This window comes from Delphinapterus leucas, chromosome 8 (genome assembly GCF_059928025.1).
Source record: "Delphinapterus leucas isolate spDelLeu-1000000601 "Yukka" chromosome 8, BTC_Dleu_Yukka2, whole genome shotgun sequence".
NCBI lineage: Eukaryota > Metazoa > Chordata > Mammalia > Artiodactyla > Monodontidae > Delphinapterus > Delphinapterus leucas.
In genome coordinates this window covers 9,194,343-9,210,844 of record NC_143136.1, presented here as the reverse complement: position 1 = coordinate 9,210,844, position 16,502 = coordinate 9,194,343, and the positions used below count along the sequence as shown (strand labels likewise).

Below are 16,502 nucleotides of genomic sequence, written 5' to 3'. Positions count from 1 at the left end.
GGCAGCTGAAGAACCAGTGGGCTGCTTACACCCTAATCTTGGGGGGTCTGCCCCACTGGGCAGGCCTGCAGGTAGTGCCTCAGGACCAACTGCTTCCAGGGACACTGAGGAAATGCTTTCCCCCAAAGCTGTCTTTCTCCTCCTTCCACTGGCTTCAGTGTCTGAAGTTGTACCGTAGAGACTTGTTTCTTTGGGTGGCACCAGCAACATCTCAGATCACGGGTTTGCACAAAGCTGCTGAGAGAGCGGGTGAGAGGGCGAGGGGTCCAACGTAGACCCATTTAGGGGTGGGGATGTGAGCGGGGCAGATGGAGGACCGGCCTGACCTCCCACAGAACTCCGGATAAGGAGGGGGCCCTGGTGAGTCAGCAGCTGGGGCTCCCTCCCCCCAGCCCCAGGAGGCCTAACACACCAAGATGTAGCCTTTCCCTAGCGCCTGCCCCCATCATCACTTCCTGGGCCTCAGTTTCCGCACCTGAGAAGTAAGTACTTATCTCTTAGGATTGTGGTTAAGATCAAATGAGACAACGTGTACAAAGCCGTTCACACAGAGCTAAGCATGGGTGCTATATTTGCTCACTAGGGCTACATAACGAAGGACCACAGACTGGGTGGCTTAAACTACAGAAGTTTATTTTCTCATGATTCTGGAAGCTAGAAATCCGCAGTCAGGGTGTCAGCAGGATTGGTTTCTTCTGAAGCCTCTCTGCGTGGTTTGTAGGTGGGCTTCTTCTCTCTGTTGTCTTCACATGGTCTTCCTTCTCTGTGTGTCTGTGTCCTAATCTCCTCTTATTATAAGGATAGCAGTCATGTTGGATTAGGGCTCACTCCAATGACCTCATTTTAACTTCATTACCTCTTCAAAGGCCTGTCTCCACATATAACCACATTCTCAGGTACTGGGCATTAGGACTTCAGCATATGAATTCTGGGGAGGACACAAGCCCCTAATAGGTGGTGCTCGGGAAACATTGCTATTTAATTCAGTTCAACAAGTACCTTTTTAGGCCAGCATTATCCTAGGCTCTTAGAATGTATTCATAAACAAAGCAAACCAAGACCCTTATTTGTGTGGGGCTTAAACCTCGGGTGGGGAGAGAGGTGACAGACATGTACAGCCAACATAATAAAAATAAGTTAAATACTGTGCTAGAAGGTGAGCTATTCTATTGAAAAAAAAAAATAGAGCAGGGCAATGGAATCAGGAAATAGGGGTTGAAAGTTTAAATAGAGTAGTCAGGTTAGGTCTCCTTGCGGCAACATTTGCAAAGCCGTCAGTGAGGCTTTGATCTATTTATGACGATGATGATTCCCAGGAAATCACAGCAGATTCGCTGGTCTGCAAACTCCCACATCCCTGCCCAACCTCACCCACCTTAGTATCGGAGAAGAAACAGTGCCTCTGAGATAGAAGATCTTATCCTGGCTCTTCTCTTACTAGCCATGTGATGCAGGAGAAGTTACGTAACCTCTCTGAGCCTGTGGCCCTACACCCCTGCACTACTCTGGGCCACCACCTCAGGGTGGTGGGGTCAGAGTAGAGGCACGGCCATCCTGGGGTGGGGCTGCTCTAGGGTTGGCTGGGGCAGGTGCTGAGATTTCAGAAGGAGCCACCAGATTTTGTGTAGGAAGGGCTGTGTGTCAGTTAGGACTATGTTTACCTGCAAGTACCTGAAAACTAGAGTAACAGGGGCTTAAACAAAGAAGAGATCTTTTTTAATCTCTTGCAAAAAATAAATTCAGAGTTGGCAGTCAAGGGCCGGTGCTACTACTTAGGGCTGTTAGCCAGATTCCTTCTTTATTTCTCCTCCACCACACTCAGCACCTGGCTTTTGTCCTCATGGTTGAAAGGTGGCTGCTGCACCTCCAGGCCTCCAAACTGTCTTCCAGGAAGGTAGAAAGGAGAAAGGGTGAGGTCAGCAATCAGAGGTAAAGAACTGACGAACATGTCTGTTGAGTCAGTTCCTTTTTCAATATCTACTAGCTGACTTCTCCTCTCATTCCATTGGGCAGAACTGGATCGATATGGCCACCACTAGCTATGAAGGATCCTAGGAAGTATTTTAGCTGGGTACATTGCTACCCCTCTCCCCAACTCAGGGTCCTGCTAGTAGAAAGAAGGGGACAATAGACATTGGGTAGGTGCCTGGCACACTGCTCTCAGCAGAGCTCAGTACGGTGAGGGTGAGTGATGCATTAGACCCCTGGTAAGGTCAGTGCTGTAGCCAAGACCATTCCCACCAGCAACAATGGCCCCAAGACTGGCAGGAGAGTCCAAAACTGAGAGGGGCAGGGCCTAGGGCTGTGGATCTGGAGGGACTGCGTAGTGTGGGCTGGCCAGTGGTGGGTAGACTTTTTGCTTCTCTAACCATGCACCCTCCTGTCTCATTCACATACATGCAGCCCCTATGCACCAGCATCCTGCAGCCTCCACTTTTACCGCTTGCCCTGGGGTCTCCCGGACACTGTGAGCCTGGTGCCCATGGCAGCTGGGGGAGGGGGCCTGGGGGAGGAGGGGTTGGCCACTGCCCCTCATCACAGCTTCTTGGAGGTTTCCCCCTCCACTCTGCCAAAGAAGGGATGTGAAGCTGGGGTGTGGAGATTGTGTACCAGTTTTAATATTATTCCTAGGGAATCACAGCCCATCTGCCACCTGCTAAAGTCTAGGCTCCATTAACGTCCAAGGCTAGGACATACAAGCATGGTGCTGTGTTGGAAAGCGGGTGCAGGCAGGTGGAATGAGGAGCCCCAAGTTAATACTTCAGTGAATTATGCTGCCAGGCACGTGGGATGCTTAGCAGGCGCAGGGGACATGGTAGGGCTCCGACAGCTCCGTACTGACGGGCTCTCGTTGCCACCAGCTTAGGCTGAGCGACTTACGAGGGGGCTTGCGATCATCACACCTTCTGCGGACGCCTTTCTGGGCCCTCCTGCCTGTTCTCAGTGCTGTTTAACTCTCCACAATCTTCCAGCACAGCTGCAGATAAGAAGACCTCGGGACCAGAGGTGGCATTTGCAAATTAGAGCCATGTGAAAGCTGGGGTTGGTGACCCAGGAGAAAAGATGGGAAGAAGATGAATAGACAGAGGGCATCAGGCAGGGCATTCTGGGGAGAGGGACTGAGGGCCTGTTAGACTGCCAGGGGCGCCATGACAAGCACCACCACAGACTGGGGGCGGGGGAGGGTACTTCCACGACCGAAATTTATTTTCTTACGGCCCTGGAGGCAGAAGTCCAAGACTGAGTTTGGAGGGCTGGTTCCTTCTGAGGCCTCTGTCCTTGGCTAGCAGGTAGTGTCTTCTCCCTGTGTCCTCCCAGGTCATACCTCTGCATGTATCTGTGTCCTGATCACCTCTTCTTATGAGGATAGTGGTCATATTGGATTAGGGCCCACCCTCATTTTAACTTAATTACCTCTTTAAAGACTGTACCTCTCAAAGTTACATTCCGAGGTACTAGGGAAGAGGGCTTCCACAAATGAATGGGGGTGGGGCTGGAGACATAATACAGCCCCTAAGAGCAATCACATTGCGGATGTCCGGTACGGGGATGGCCCTGCCTGGGAAACGGGTGGAGGACACCAAGATGCTGTCCAGCTACCCAGCCCCACTCTGCTGCCTCCACCACAAGGCTGAGCCATCTCCTTCCTGCCTCCCCACCCCCCTACTTACTGCTCCCTACCACTCAGACCAGCTCCAGAGCCTTCTAAGACAAGATTAGCTTCTCAAACCACTTCTCAGGCTTGATGATAGCACCCGATGGTGAGTAACGGAGGGACTTTCAAGCAAGGTCAGAAAGGAGGCTGGCACAGAGTATGCGGGAAGGATGAGGTATTCTGGTTGCTCCTCCCCCAGCGCCCCAGGAAGTTGCCCGTCCAGGCCTCTGCCCTGCCCCGAACCCCGTTAGGCTCGCCCCGCCCCGGGCTCTGGTTTGCTGGCCCAGGCAGTGCTCTGACCTGTCGCTGGCCACACTGCCAGGCCTGCAGGTCTGGAAGGAGAACAGGGAAGCAAAAGAGGAAACTGTGTCAAGAAGGAGAGGGGAAGGACAGGGGCTCCCCCTTCCCTCTTTTCAGGCCCTGCAGGGCTAGGAGGCCCCGTGGGGACCGCATCCCTGCTGGGAGCTGCACCCCTGCCCAGCCTGGCCCCAGGTGCCCTGTCTGCCTGCTGTGACCTGGGCAAAGCATGCTGTTCCTGCACACACTCGTGCTTTCTGAAACTTGAGGAGGCCAGGGGGGTAAGGGGGTGTCCCGCACAGTCTGGGCCCAGCTGGTCAGGCTAATTTTAGGCTTTTCACAGCTTGACCAAGGCCCACTAATCTCCATTCACCCAGAGAATGTGCATTGATCAGATGGCGCCTTCACTCACTGTGACCCCCACCCGCTAAGAAAGCACCTCCCTCTGTCTAATTTCAAGCCCTCTTTCACCTGCCCCGGGTCCCACCCTTCTGAGGAAACCTGCACTGACCCCTACCTCCTCTCCCAGCCCCTGGGGCAACTGCAGTCTGAAGGCACAGTGGAGCCCTGTGTCCCCAGTGCTGGCACAGTATGGGGCCAAAAATAAGCACTCAGTCAGTATGGGTGGAAGGAATGAATGAGCACTTTATTACCCCGGGGCCATCGCATGCTACATGGAGGTTAGGTCTAAAGTTAGCAAATAAGGTCAAAAGAGCTCAGAGTTTAAATCACCCTTGAGACTCCATCAGGAAGACATAAATCTCTCAGTAAGCCCAGAGCAATGATACTTCCTCCGCAAGATCTCCCTCCTCAGACCCCCGCCCCCAAAGCTAAGGGGAGGGTCTTGGTCCTCTCCCCAGCCCCAACCCCAGTCCTCTGCCCAAAACTTGAGGCTTGCTCAGGGATTCTTGAGGTTCACACAATATGTCCCCAAAAGAACCCACATCTAGAATTCTCAGAAGTAAGAGGTTCTCCATCCCCTCTCAGCCTCTTCCGGGGCTGCTCCTCTGTTGCCATGGCAGCCAGGGTACAGTCTGGCAAATCCTCAGAAAGACCAGCAGGCTGAGGATGAAGCCAGTGAGAGACACAGAGGAGACCTCAAGGCAGAGAGCAGAAATCGGAGGCCTGTAGGAACGGCCCAAATTTTAAACAGCGCTGAAGTATGACGGGAAATACCCTCCAGCTCCAGGCATGTAAAGGGAAGTGCCCTAGGCTGGAAGATCCTAAAACTACCAGCCAAGAAAGGACAGCGATTCCTCTTACTCCATTTTTTCTCTATAGTTCGATGGGTTTTCTCTATCTTTTTATTTGCCAATTTCCAAACATAGAGAAAAATGGAAAGAATAGGACAAGAAACGCTCGTGAACACTCCATCTAGATTCAACAATTGCTCATATTTTCTATCTATCAGGATTTGGGAGTGAATTTAGTCATGGTGACACATGATCAGCCCTAAATGCTTCAGCTGCATCTCCTAAGAATGGTCCATTCTCCAACATAACCACAAAACCAAGTGTAATGGGTATTTGAATTTTAAAAAAAGTAACAACTTGTAACTAATATTTTTTTCTAAATAAGGAAGCTTTGCATGACTAGAAAAATAAGGGAAGGCCGGGAATTACAGAGTAAAATCATACCAAGCCAAGCCTAGAATGAAAAACTTCTAAATTGGGCTCTCATCACAGAAAAACAAGTGAGCTTTTCAGCTCTGCCAAACATCTACCCAGGAAGCCTCTAGGTATATATTTAACAGCAAGTCTCCAAATCATATATTTATATTTCCCAAAATAATGTTTTGTGAAACTAGAGATGTTCTGTAAATGTATGCTTATCACATAGTAGGTGCTTAATAAATTCAAGTGCAAACTGCCTTGGGGCAGTAGAAGGTCTTCGGAGCCCACCAGGTGGGCTGCACAGGGCTGGCTCATCCTGAATCGGCCCTAACTCAGCTTCACAAGAATGGCCTTTACTTAACCAAAGATTCCTCTGGTCCCATCAGCCACCAGCTCTACACGCTCTGAGACCTCCTTAGGCACCCAGGTCCTCCCTTATCTTATATAAATCCTAATTTGTTTGTGGCCCATATCACAATTTAGCTCCTAATTTGTCCTCTATTTTCTCCCCGTGGGTTGGTCTTATTTCCCCAACCAGAGCTGCAGACCCTCCTCTTTCTGCCGCAGCTCAGAGCTCCCAGCCAGAGTTGGCTACAGACTCCAGGCAGGTGATGGGTCACAGAATCCTTGGCTCCTGACAAGCCAGGTCCCTAGCTAAACCCCTTCCCAACACAATCTCATTTAATCTTCACAAAACCCTATGACGGGAGACCTAGTTTTTTTGATTTTTTGGGTTTTTTTTGTTTTGCGGTACGTAGGCCTCTCACTGTTGTCGCCTCTCCCGTTGCGGAGCACAGGCTCCGGACGCGCAGGCTCAGCGGCCATGGCTCACGGGCCCAGCCACTCCGTGGCATGTGGGATCCTCCTGGACCGGGGCACGAACCCATGTCCCCTGCATCGGCAGGCGGACTCTCAACCACTGTGCCACCAGGGAAGCCCGGGAGACCTAGTGTGATCCCCAATTTATAGACGAGAAAATTGAGGCTCAGAGAGATTAACAGAAGTCACACAACTAGTTAAGTAGCAGAGGCAGGATCTGAACTGGTCACTCAGAAGCCAAGGCCCAGATTTTTAACCACTGGGTCTCAGAGATGGGATGCAAGGCGAAGGGTGCTGCGGCGGTTCCCCTGCAGATTGGGATGCGAGTGGGTGAGGGAGGAGACGACTGAGGCTACACGCACGGAGCTGCTCTTCCAGCGCCGCAGGGATTCGGTTCCCAGTGCAAGGTTTGCATCCTCCTACAGAGGGAGGCCCACGGAGCTGGAGACACAATTGTCTCTTCCAGCCTAACCCTTGGATGTCACACAACAGGTGTTCCATAAATACTCAATGATCACAGGCAGGTATGAAGAAATGTGACTTATTTCTCCTTCATCACCCCCCTGCTTCCCAAGCAAATGTCCAGACAGCAGAGTGCAGGGAAAGATGTGTCCTCCATTTGTGTCCCCTTGACAGCTGCAGGGCGCCCCTCTCCGCTGGTCCAGTTGTGTCCTGACATCCTGCCATCGTCTCCTGGGGAACAGTTTCTCCACAGCAGACAACCAGAGGGAGAGACCCCACATTCTTCTGGAATATGTAGGACAGCTGTGGGGTTACAAGGGAGGCCAGAAATGGAGCAGGGATGGTGGGACTTGAGACACGGGAATAAAGGGCTGCCCCCAACAGACTCCTTCATGGTGTGACTCATTCATTATCCAGAAAATATGAAGCAGGAAACAAAGAGGAGATTTCAGTTCTTTTTCTCAAGCAGCCAAATAAAACTTTTAAATTATTATTATTATTTTTTTTTTTGGAGCAAGAACCTTGTACATGATGAATGTATGAGTAGAAAAGTATGCGATGGGTTTGAAAAATATTAGTGAGACCTGGAACTTCCACCTTTGTCTGTGTGGTTTCTGCCTAGGGAAAATTTAGGATTTGTTACTAGAGTTAAATTAAGAAAAAAATCTATGTGCTATTCAACTTCCACAGGGAAAAAAAAAAAGTCTTGAAAGTCAGACTATCACCTTGAAAAAGAATTCTAAATTACTTAATCCAGCCCACCACCCCATGCCCCTAAGTTAGCTTTCAGCAGAACGCGCTTTCCCCATCCCGTGTGGAGACAAGGGAAGAGCCAGCCCAGGGAATAGTGAGTAGCTTAGCGGAGGGCAGAGAGAGGGGAGCGAGGGAGCAAAGCAACCCAGTGTGTGCCCCAGTCTGGGGGAGGCAGACAGGATATAAAACAGAGCGAGGTGGGAGGAAGAGGGAAGCTACTGCTCCACCCCCCGGCCTCCCCACCCCTACTCTTTATTCAGGCCTCTGCAGAGAGGCTGCCTCTACCTGCCTGGGATGCAGCTGCATCCGTGCCAACCAGAGGGGGCATCTAGGTTAGCTGAGGCCCACCCCACATTTGAGCTTTGCCAGATCCACCCTTGGATCCTGGGGCCACAGGCCAGACTTTGTAGGAGCTGCGGGTCTAGACAGGGTGCTTCCTGGAGGGGCCGTCATAGCACAGGAGTTAGGGTGTAAGCGAACTGCCAACTCAGAACCAAGTGCAAGCACCAGGCTGACCGCAGAGGGGCCTCCTGCCCCAACAGGAGCTGGGTGGGCCACTCTGCGGTGTGACACGCCTGGGAGCACTGCAGGCCACAGAGTGGTCTCCGAGGATGCAGCAGCCACAGTGTTCTACATCACTGCCCTGTGCCCTTGCTCTGCAGAGTTGGCCTGGGGACAGTGGGCACATATGCATAGGGCCGAGAAGCCTCCCAGAACAAAAGCAACTCTGACCCTGGCCCCCTGGGCCTGTTGACCTTCAGCATCTCAAGGGCATCTCTGATGAACTGAGACGGTCCCAAATGAGAGCTAGTGGCGGCAAAGGCCTGAGAGGGGAATTCACTATGAGGACAGGTGGTGACGTGATTCAGGACCTGGGTTCAACGGGAAGGCTTAGCCTGCGGGGCTCAGCCTGTGGACTGACCCGGCTTCTCCTGGGAGTAGCGTTCAGAGACAGAGGCTGAGAGCGAGCCTGTAAACGGAACATTCATACCTCAGTAGCTGAGGGTGGGGCTCTTCTGCCATCGGGCTAAAAGCGGAGCAAGGGCACCATCCCAAGTAAGAACAACAAAGCCGCCTTCTGCAGGGAACGCTTTCCCAGCAGCATCTCCCTGTGGCAGGGGCCGAGCCACCCCAGTCAAAACGAGGGATAGATTGAAGTCGCCATCATTCACTTTCTCCCTGACATTTGGAATCCTGTGCCAACCTGGGTGCTTGTCGCCAGGTCCTGGCCCCTTCTGTCCCTCTGCTGACCGAGATCCTAAGCCTCTCTCCTGTTACAGACTGAGCTCCTGCTCTGTGTGTAGTGGGATTGACTGCAAGAGGGGCTTGGCTGTCCAGTTTCTGGGAGAGGCCTCCACATGGCACACCCTCCTCCTGGGCCTATGCTGAGCTCCAACACAGGAGTGAGTGCCGGTGTGTCACCCAGCCTCACCCACCCCAAAGCTCTACTTTCACCCACTCAGTATTTGTATGCCTGGGTCCCTGTACGCTCAGCCCCTGCAGCTGCACCCACATCCAGAAGCCTTTCTTCACTGAGGGCAGCCAGTCCAAGCATACGTCAGGATATTCCCTCCTTCTGAGCCTTTGCCTGTGACACCCTCCTTCCTCCTCCTACCTGGATTCACCTGGCTAGTGCTGAGAGACACTGCTTAGGCACACTGGCTGCAGAAGGCCGTCTCAGAATCCCTAGCATGGACTAAACTTCTCCAGCACCTGGCCCAGACCTTACTCCTAGTACTTCATTCCTTCAACAAATACTTAAGTATCTATTATGCACCTGCCCTCAGCCCTATGGGTGTAGCAGTGAACAAAAGAAACAAACAAACAAAAAATCCCCACCCTTATGGAATCTGCATTTCAGAGTGTATGGGAGGGAGACAAAAATAAATTAAATAAGTAAGTAAACTACATGGCATGTCAGATTTAGAGTTCTATGAAGATACACAAAGCAGCAAAAGGGATGAAGCATCAGGGGGTCATTTATGTGTATCTCTCACTACGTGCTCCTGTGGGATGGGCATTTGGTTGGGTTTCTCCTTGGGGCTCCAGGCCTAGCCGGGCATCCTGTTGACTGGTCCTTTTCCCCAGTGCTGTCACAGGCATGGCCACTTGCCCCTTGAGAGCACCCAGATCCCCTGAGTATCTGAATCCATGATCACCAGCCAGTCTCCAAGGCGTGAGGGCCCGGGGAAGGTCAAGACACAGCCTCCACATGATCCTGGGACCACCCAAGGAACATTAGCTCAGGCTTTCTTGAAGCCAATTCTGGGGATCCAGCCAATATCATTTCTGTGAACCCTTATAGAAGAGGACTTCAGGCAAAGAATCAATGGACACAAAATTCTGATTTTCAACAAACATGTGAATCACAATGTAGCATTAACACTCAGATGCATCAGAAGAAGGCCCTGCCCAGGGAGCTTCACAGGAGCCACAGTCTACTCAAAGAGACTAGCTCAGGACATGGGGAAGAGGGCCCAGCTTTAGTGCTTCTTTCTAGAAGTTTCCTTTCATGGTTTATTTTTTAAATCAGTTCTACCAGAGATGGGTATCATTTCCTTGCTGGCCACAGCTCAGATAGGCACCTCTGTGTTCCAAGAGATCCCTTTCCTACCCCCAACTCTAATTTGCCCATGGATCATCCATCCCTTACCCAAAGTGGCCCAATCACTTTCTCCTGGGACTGCAGAAGTGAGTCCCGAGTCCCAGAGGTGCTGCTGCTTAGAAGCTGGCTCGTGGACCCTGCAGCCGGGAGGTGACATAGGCTGGGGTCAGTGCCACATGCAAAGGCAAAGCTTCCCAGCTGTCTTGGGGAGAGTGTAACAAGTGTGCAGAGGGGTGGGGGCTGTGAGAGAGACAGAGACGGAGACAGAGAGATGGAGAGGTGGAGAGAGACAGAGAGACCGAGAGAGGGAGAGAGAGCGGCTGGGTCTGATGTGCTGTGTTACATGCAGCGGTGGAGGCATGCCCAGAAGGGCCGCACATGGCTCTGCCCGAGGATGCCAGACGGGCAAAGGTTCCTGGCAGAGAGGTGATGCCTAAGGTGAGCACTGAGGATGAGTAAGAATGAGAAGAGACACCTGAGGCAACATGGCGTGTACTGGAGTCTGCAATGACTAGACAGTGAGTGAGACTGAAGAAAGAGCAGGAGCTGAGACCTGCGGGTACATACCCCGAGGAACTTGGACGTGGTGGTCAGCCATGTTCATGGAGGAGCAAGAAATGCAATCCATATGTGATAGAATACTTTTTTTTAACCCTTACAGGCAGTATCAGGGCTAAAGATATCAATATCTATCAGAGCATTGGTAACATAGAAGTGAAAGAAATTCTTAGATGGATGAGAAATGACACAGAAGAGGAGGGAAAAGAGCACCACGCCGAGCATAGAACTCCAAGGAGCAAGACTCGGGTCTTAAGATCCAGAGCCTCCATCAAAGAGTCTTGGAAGAGGGCTTCCCTGGTGGCGCCGTGGTTGAGAGTCCGCCTGCCGATGCAGGGGACGCGGGTTCGTGCCCCGGTCTGGGAAGATCCCATGTGCCGAGGAGCGGCTGGGCCCGTGAGCCGTGGCCACTGAGCCTGTGCGTCTGGAGCCTGTGCTCCACAACGGAAGAGGCCACAGCAGTGAGAGGTCCGTGTACCGCAAAAAAAAAAAAAAAAAAAGAGTCTTGGAAGAATTGGTTGATTGACTAGGAGGAACGCCAGGCGAGAGGCTGTCTTGGAAGCCAAGGAAGTGAGAAGTCTGAAAAATGAGAGTGTGGTCACCATGTCACATCAACAAAGTGACCCAGGAAGATAAGGACTGAAATGTATACAGGGCCTTTGCACAGGCTGTGAGTTTGTCTGGAATGCTCCCCCCAACACACACATACTGTTCTCCAAGTTAATTCCCACTCTTCCTTTGGACCCTGACCTAAATGTCACTTTCCTAAGGATGCCTTTCCTGGCCCTTTGCTTGGTCAGTTGTCTCCCTGTTTTCCCTCATAGGAACATGTGATTCTGTGAAGGCAATCACCACTAGCTACAGGGTCAAACCAAGGTCTCAGTGGACAAGCACAATAGAGGCTTATTTCCCCTAAATGTAATGTTCAATGTGGGTCGGGTAGACCCCTTAATCCTGTAGCTCCACCATCTACATGGTGCCCACGGTCATCAAAACAGAACAAAGAGAGTTGAAAGAGATGCACCCCAGCTCTTAAAGTCTTTCCCTGGAGGTGATACACATCATGTCCACTCATGGTCCTTAGCCAGAATTAACCACTTGGCCCCAACTGAAACTGCAGGAGCGGGGGTGTTGGGAAATGCAGGGGAGCACACAGGATACTGGGGAAGTACTAGCTCAGCTGCAGCTCTTCCTGAGAAACTTTTATCACACTTGTCATTCTACAGTAATTTACAAGCTTCTTTGATGACAACCATCTCCCGCATTAGGCTGTGAACCCCAAGAGGGCAGGAACTGTGTGTATGCTGGCTTATCACTCATTTTCAGAGTACTATGTAGTGGGTGCTCACCAAATATTTATTAAATCATCCAATGAATAAACAAGTAAATGGGAAGTGGCCTCAGCAGGTGGGAGTTCATCTCGGGAAACACAGGACATCAATTCAGAGGGAATCAAAACTTTGAAGTCTAAGAGGTGATGTTGAGTTTGGGATCAGAGGGGCAGCACATTTTGATGGAGTAGGGCGAGAAGACCTGATAAGGAGAGGGGTGGGTAGATTTCCCCAGCAGCTTCTAGCCCCCTAAATCAGCTTTTATTAATCCACTTGGCAAGGGCTATGGCCCCTCCGCTGCTGCCTCAGGGTAAGAGATAAAGAAGCCAGTAGCTGGGGGAGAAGGGGAAGCCTGCATGGCCATCACTCCTTCCCCTCCCACCCTCCCCCTGCCAAAAATAACCTAACGACAGCAGAATGGGCAGTCTCTAAAATTAGGCACCGTGAGGAGGGGACGCAGTCTCAAAAGGACACTTGCTTTAGCTCTGTCAGTTGTCTGAAAGCAGAGGCTCTTTTTTCCAGGACAGATGGCTTAGGGACTGGTTCCTGAGACACAGGCAGGCAAGGAAAAGGAAACCAGTCAGGAGAAAAAGCCTTCAAACGTCTGGAGAGGCAATGGACTCTGGCACAATCTAAAGCCAGCTCTGCCTCTGATTAGCTCTGTGGCTCTGGCCACATTACCCAGCCTCTCTGAGCTTCAGTTTTCTCTGTACAACTCCTCACCATCAAGTCTAAGATGCACTTTTTTTTTCCTTCACATTTTAACATCTCTGAATTAGGACGCAATTTGCAATCAGTGTCAGGTTACAACACAGTTGACAAGGTGTTGTTGGGGTTTTTTTGTCCTTAATGTTACACAGAGTAGCATTTGATTTGATGAAGTGCAGCATTTCCCTTTTGCTTTAGGATCAGCAATCACATAGGTAAAGCCTCTGGCACAGGACCTGTGCAGAGTAGTTTTCAAAAAATTTGCGATTTTAATACTATCCCTTCAAGATTTTAAAAAATAGTCTTAAAGTCTTTGTGAATTGTTTGATTCCTACCCTCAGACTCTGCACAACTGTCATTACGGGCCTTAGGAGGTGCCCTTGCAAGGCTTGTTGGGGGAAGTGCTCTGATGTGTAGGCAGGACTGGAATACAGACTAGAAGACGGGTGCGGGGCTGTGTGGCGGGCAGGGGTAGAAAACAGAGAGGGATTAACAGGAGGAGAAATTAAAAGTGAAGTAATAATCGATCGTCTCCTTGGAGCTTTACAATGGCAACTGAAATGGGAGTGATGCCAGTTCCAAGCCTGGGAAAGGCAAATGAGCTCAAATGAAGTGATCGAGCCTCACGAATGACTCAGCAAGGAGCAAAGAAGAACACGCAGAACAAATCTTCCTGAGCCTTAGAGAACCAGAGGCTAAGCTCTGCCAGACCTGGAAGAGTTGAGAAGCCATAAGCTTTGATTACTGTAAAGTTGGAAGTTGAAAATCTAAGACTTTTTCTTTCCTTTCTTCTTTTTAACCGGAAGAGAGAGACCGTTGTTTGGTGCAAAGCTCCCTATCAATCTTTAAAGAAATGAAGGAACACTGTTAGGCACACGGGAGTAGATCTGGAAGGAACGCCTGCATTTACCCCCGGTAGAACCCAGCTCCCTCTGCCCTCATTCACCCCACCCCCAGATGATTGGTTCAATATGAATTGTATCAGTTTTGTTAAAATTTTGTTAGTGTGTGAGTATCTGGGTATTTGTATTTGACTTTAAGATTTGAATGTTTAGTGTGCTTTTCGAAATGCCTTTTAGGAAAGGATTTCATTGCTTAATGGAGCAGGGTAATATTTAAAGTAAAATCAGGGTTTGATCTGCACTGATCTGGAAAAGTTCTGCAGGATGTCAAATGTTTATGGTTTTACAGGTCCCAATTATAAGAATCAGGGAAAGACATTAAAACATCAAGATAGGGGCTTCCCTGGTGGCGCAGTGGTTGGGAGTCTGCCTACCGACGCAGGGGACACGGGTTCGTGCCCCGGTCCAGGAAGATCCCACGTGCCGCGGAGCAGCTGGGCCCGTGAGCCATGGCCGCTGAGCCTGCGCATCCGGAGCCTGTGCTCCGCAACGGGAGAGGCCACAACAGTGAGAGGCCCGTGTACCGCAAAAGAAAGAAAAAAAAAAAAAATCAAGATAAATAAGCTTACAGAGAAACTTGTGTAAGTAGTGACTCAGGACATTCATTATCTTAGGAGAAGGGAATTATTAATGAATTACTTTAATGGTAGAATTGCCAACTGTTATGTTACCTTTATGGCTGAATAGAGCAAATGTGAAAATGCTCAGTTTTGCTTATAATTCAGCATACAATTGTGTAAGTGTGCCCAATTCTACTCAAGGAAAGTATAAAGTTGTATAACCGGTTTATATTTAGAAAATATAGATTATACAAAAATGCAGAACTGAGTTTTTTATCATAAGATAGCTTGGCAAATAGCAACATGCTTAGAAATACTTTCTATGATGCAATTTGTCCTTTAATTTAATCAAGATGACTTTTCTTTAGAGATCATTTTTGTTAAAACAGTCAGTGATGGAACTTAAATTTGAAACAGTGAGATAGAAATTGGGCTGTTTTAATGTAATTTTAATTTAAAACATTCCATAGTGTTAGAGCTTATTTGCTTGGTAATTTGAATGAGAGCATGTAATGATTACTGGTGAACTTCATGGGATTTTATGTTTTTAGCGGTACCTCCTCTACCCATAATCTGGCCTGTGCTCTGACGTGGTTTGCGATGTAATCACTGTAAAAGAGGCCTGGGCTACTGAACACTTGGATCAACTTAGATCTACAAAGAGATTACAAACACTTTTTTTTGTTGTTGTTGTTTTTTGCGGTACGCGGGCCTCTCACTGCTGTGGCCTCTCCCCTTGCAGAGCACAGGCTCCGGATGCGCAGGCTCAGCGGCCATGGCCCACGGGTCCAGCCGCTCCGCAGCACGTGGGATCCCCCCGGACCGGGGCACGAACCCGCGTCCCCTGCACCGGCAGGCGGACTCCCAACCACTGCGCCACCAGGGAAGCCCTACAAACACTTTTAATGAAGATGTTACAGTGTTGATACTTTATTTTTTTTGAAAATAATTTTTATCTCTTTTCATATGAAACTTGTCTACGGCATAGTCTGTCCCTATCCCTGGGCTGGTTCCACAAATTACTGGAAATTTATTTGCATGATCCTGGGAGTGGCTAGTAGAGTGTGCTGTGAATATGGAATTGGTATGGTTGGATGCACTGGGGTTTGCAGAAGCCACACCGAGACTATACACACAGATCCTCAGCCTGGAAGAAATCAAGTTTCAGTTTGATGAATTTGCTCTGGGCCATCTCCAGGACACTTTACGTACCTTATGTACCGTTCCTCAGACGCTGTGGCAATGCAAATAACATCTTCTGTATCGATCCTAAAATAGCTGGAGATACTGCAGTTCCTTCTTGGAGGCCCTGATGGCAAGTGGAGGCCGGGTGCCAAGTCCATCAGCTGCATCTAGCTGCACCAATCTGGGCATGTGCCATGGCGCGTTGTCACTCAGCCCATGCCTGGACTGGAGAGAATCTTCTTCATTCTAGGTCTGAACAATCCTTTCTGGAATCAGTGGGACTAAACCACAGTAGCCAGCAACTTCCCTGAGCTCTCTTCCACCATCACAGAATCTTGGGAAGGCCAGATTCCAGCCCAGGCTGATGCTTGAGTGAGGGCTTGGTGCCTCCATTCTAGTCCCTGGAAGGCTTTGACCCCTGGATCCTTCTTCTGGCAGAGGTCATTGGTCACCCTTCAGTATGAGGTTGGGTATGTCTGTATTGAGGCTTGTCCTACCTGCCAAACTCAACCCATTTTGGAGAGGTAGGGAAAGAAATGGGTAAAAGACAACAGGTTAATAGAACTGAACATTTTCTTGCCTTTCTGATCAGCCCAGCATGCACTACCTGGGGTGGGTCAGTCAGCTTCCTGTGTAAGTGTTACAGGCCACCTCCTGCTATACCTCCCTCACATTTATACACATTCATGTTCACTCTCACATACACTCACTCACCTGTATGCACCACACACACACACACACACACACACACACACACACACACACACACACACACACTCCCACCAGCCAAATGGACAAACCACCCAAGGGAATCATGCACTTTCCTCAACTTAATAGATGCTCTTTCCCAACTATCCCCTCCCAGCCCCCAAGAAAGATGTCATTTACAGAAATCAAGATCCAACTCTTCACCCTAAAATCAAGGACAGGAAGGATCTGGCTACCTTTCATAGGTAACTATGATCTTTTTCATGACAAATTACAGGGTGTCAAAGAGCCTTCTAAACTCTGGTTCACACCACTATAGACAGATAGCACAGATGAGTCCCTGTAC

At 49.9% G+C, this 16,502-nt stretch overlaps 1 protein-coding gene across 1 annotated transcript in view; it reads right to left on the bottom strand.

Annotated features, from left to right (window-relative positions):
- Positions 1 to 241: 241 nt before the first annotated feature.
- LOC111171915 (uncharacterized) overlaps positions 242 to 16,502 on the bottom strand; it is a 66,823-nt gene continuing 50,562 nt past the window's right edge. The window contains exon 5 of the mRNA XM_089916078.1: positions 242 to 15,945. The gene's annotated coding sequence lies outside the window, so the exon portion shown is untranslated. The remainder of the gene's footprint in view (positions 15,946 to 16,502) is intronic.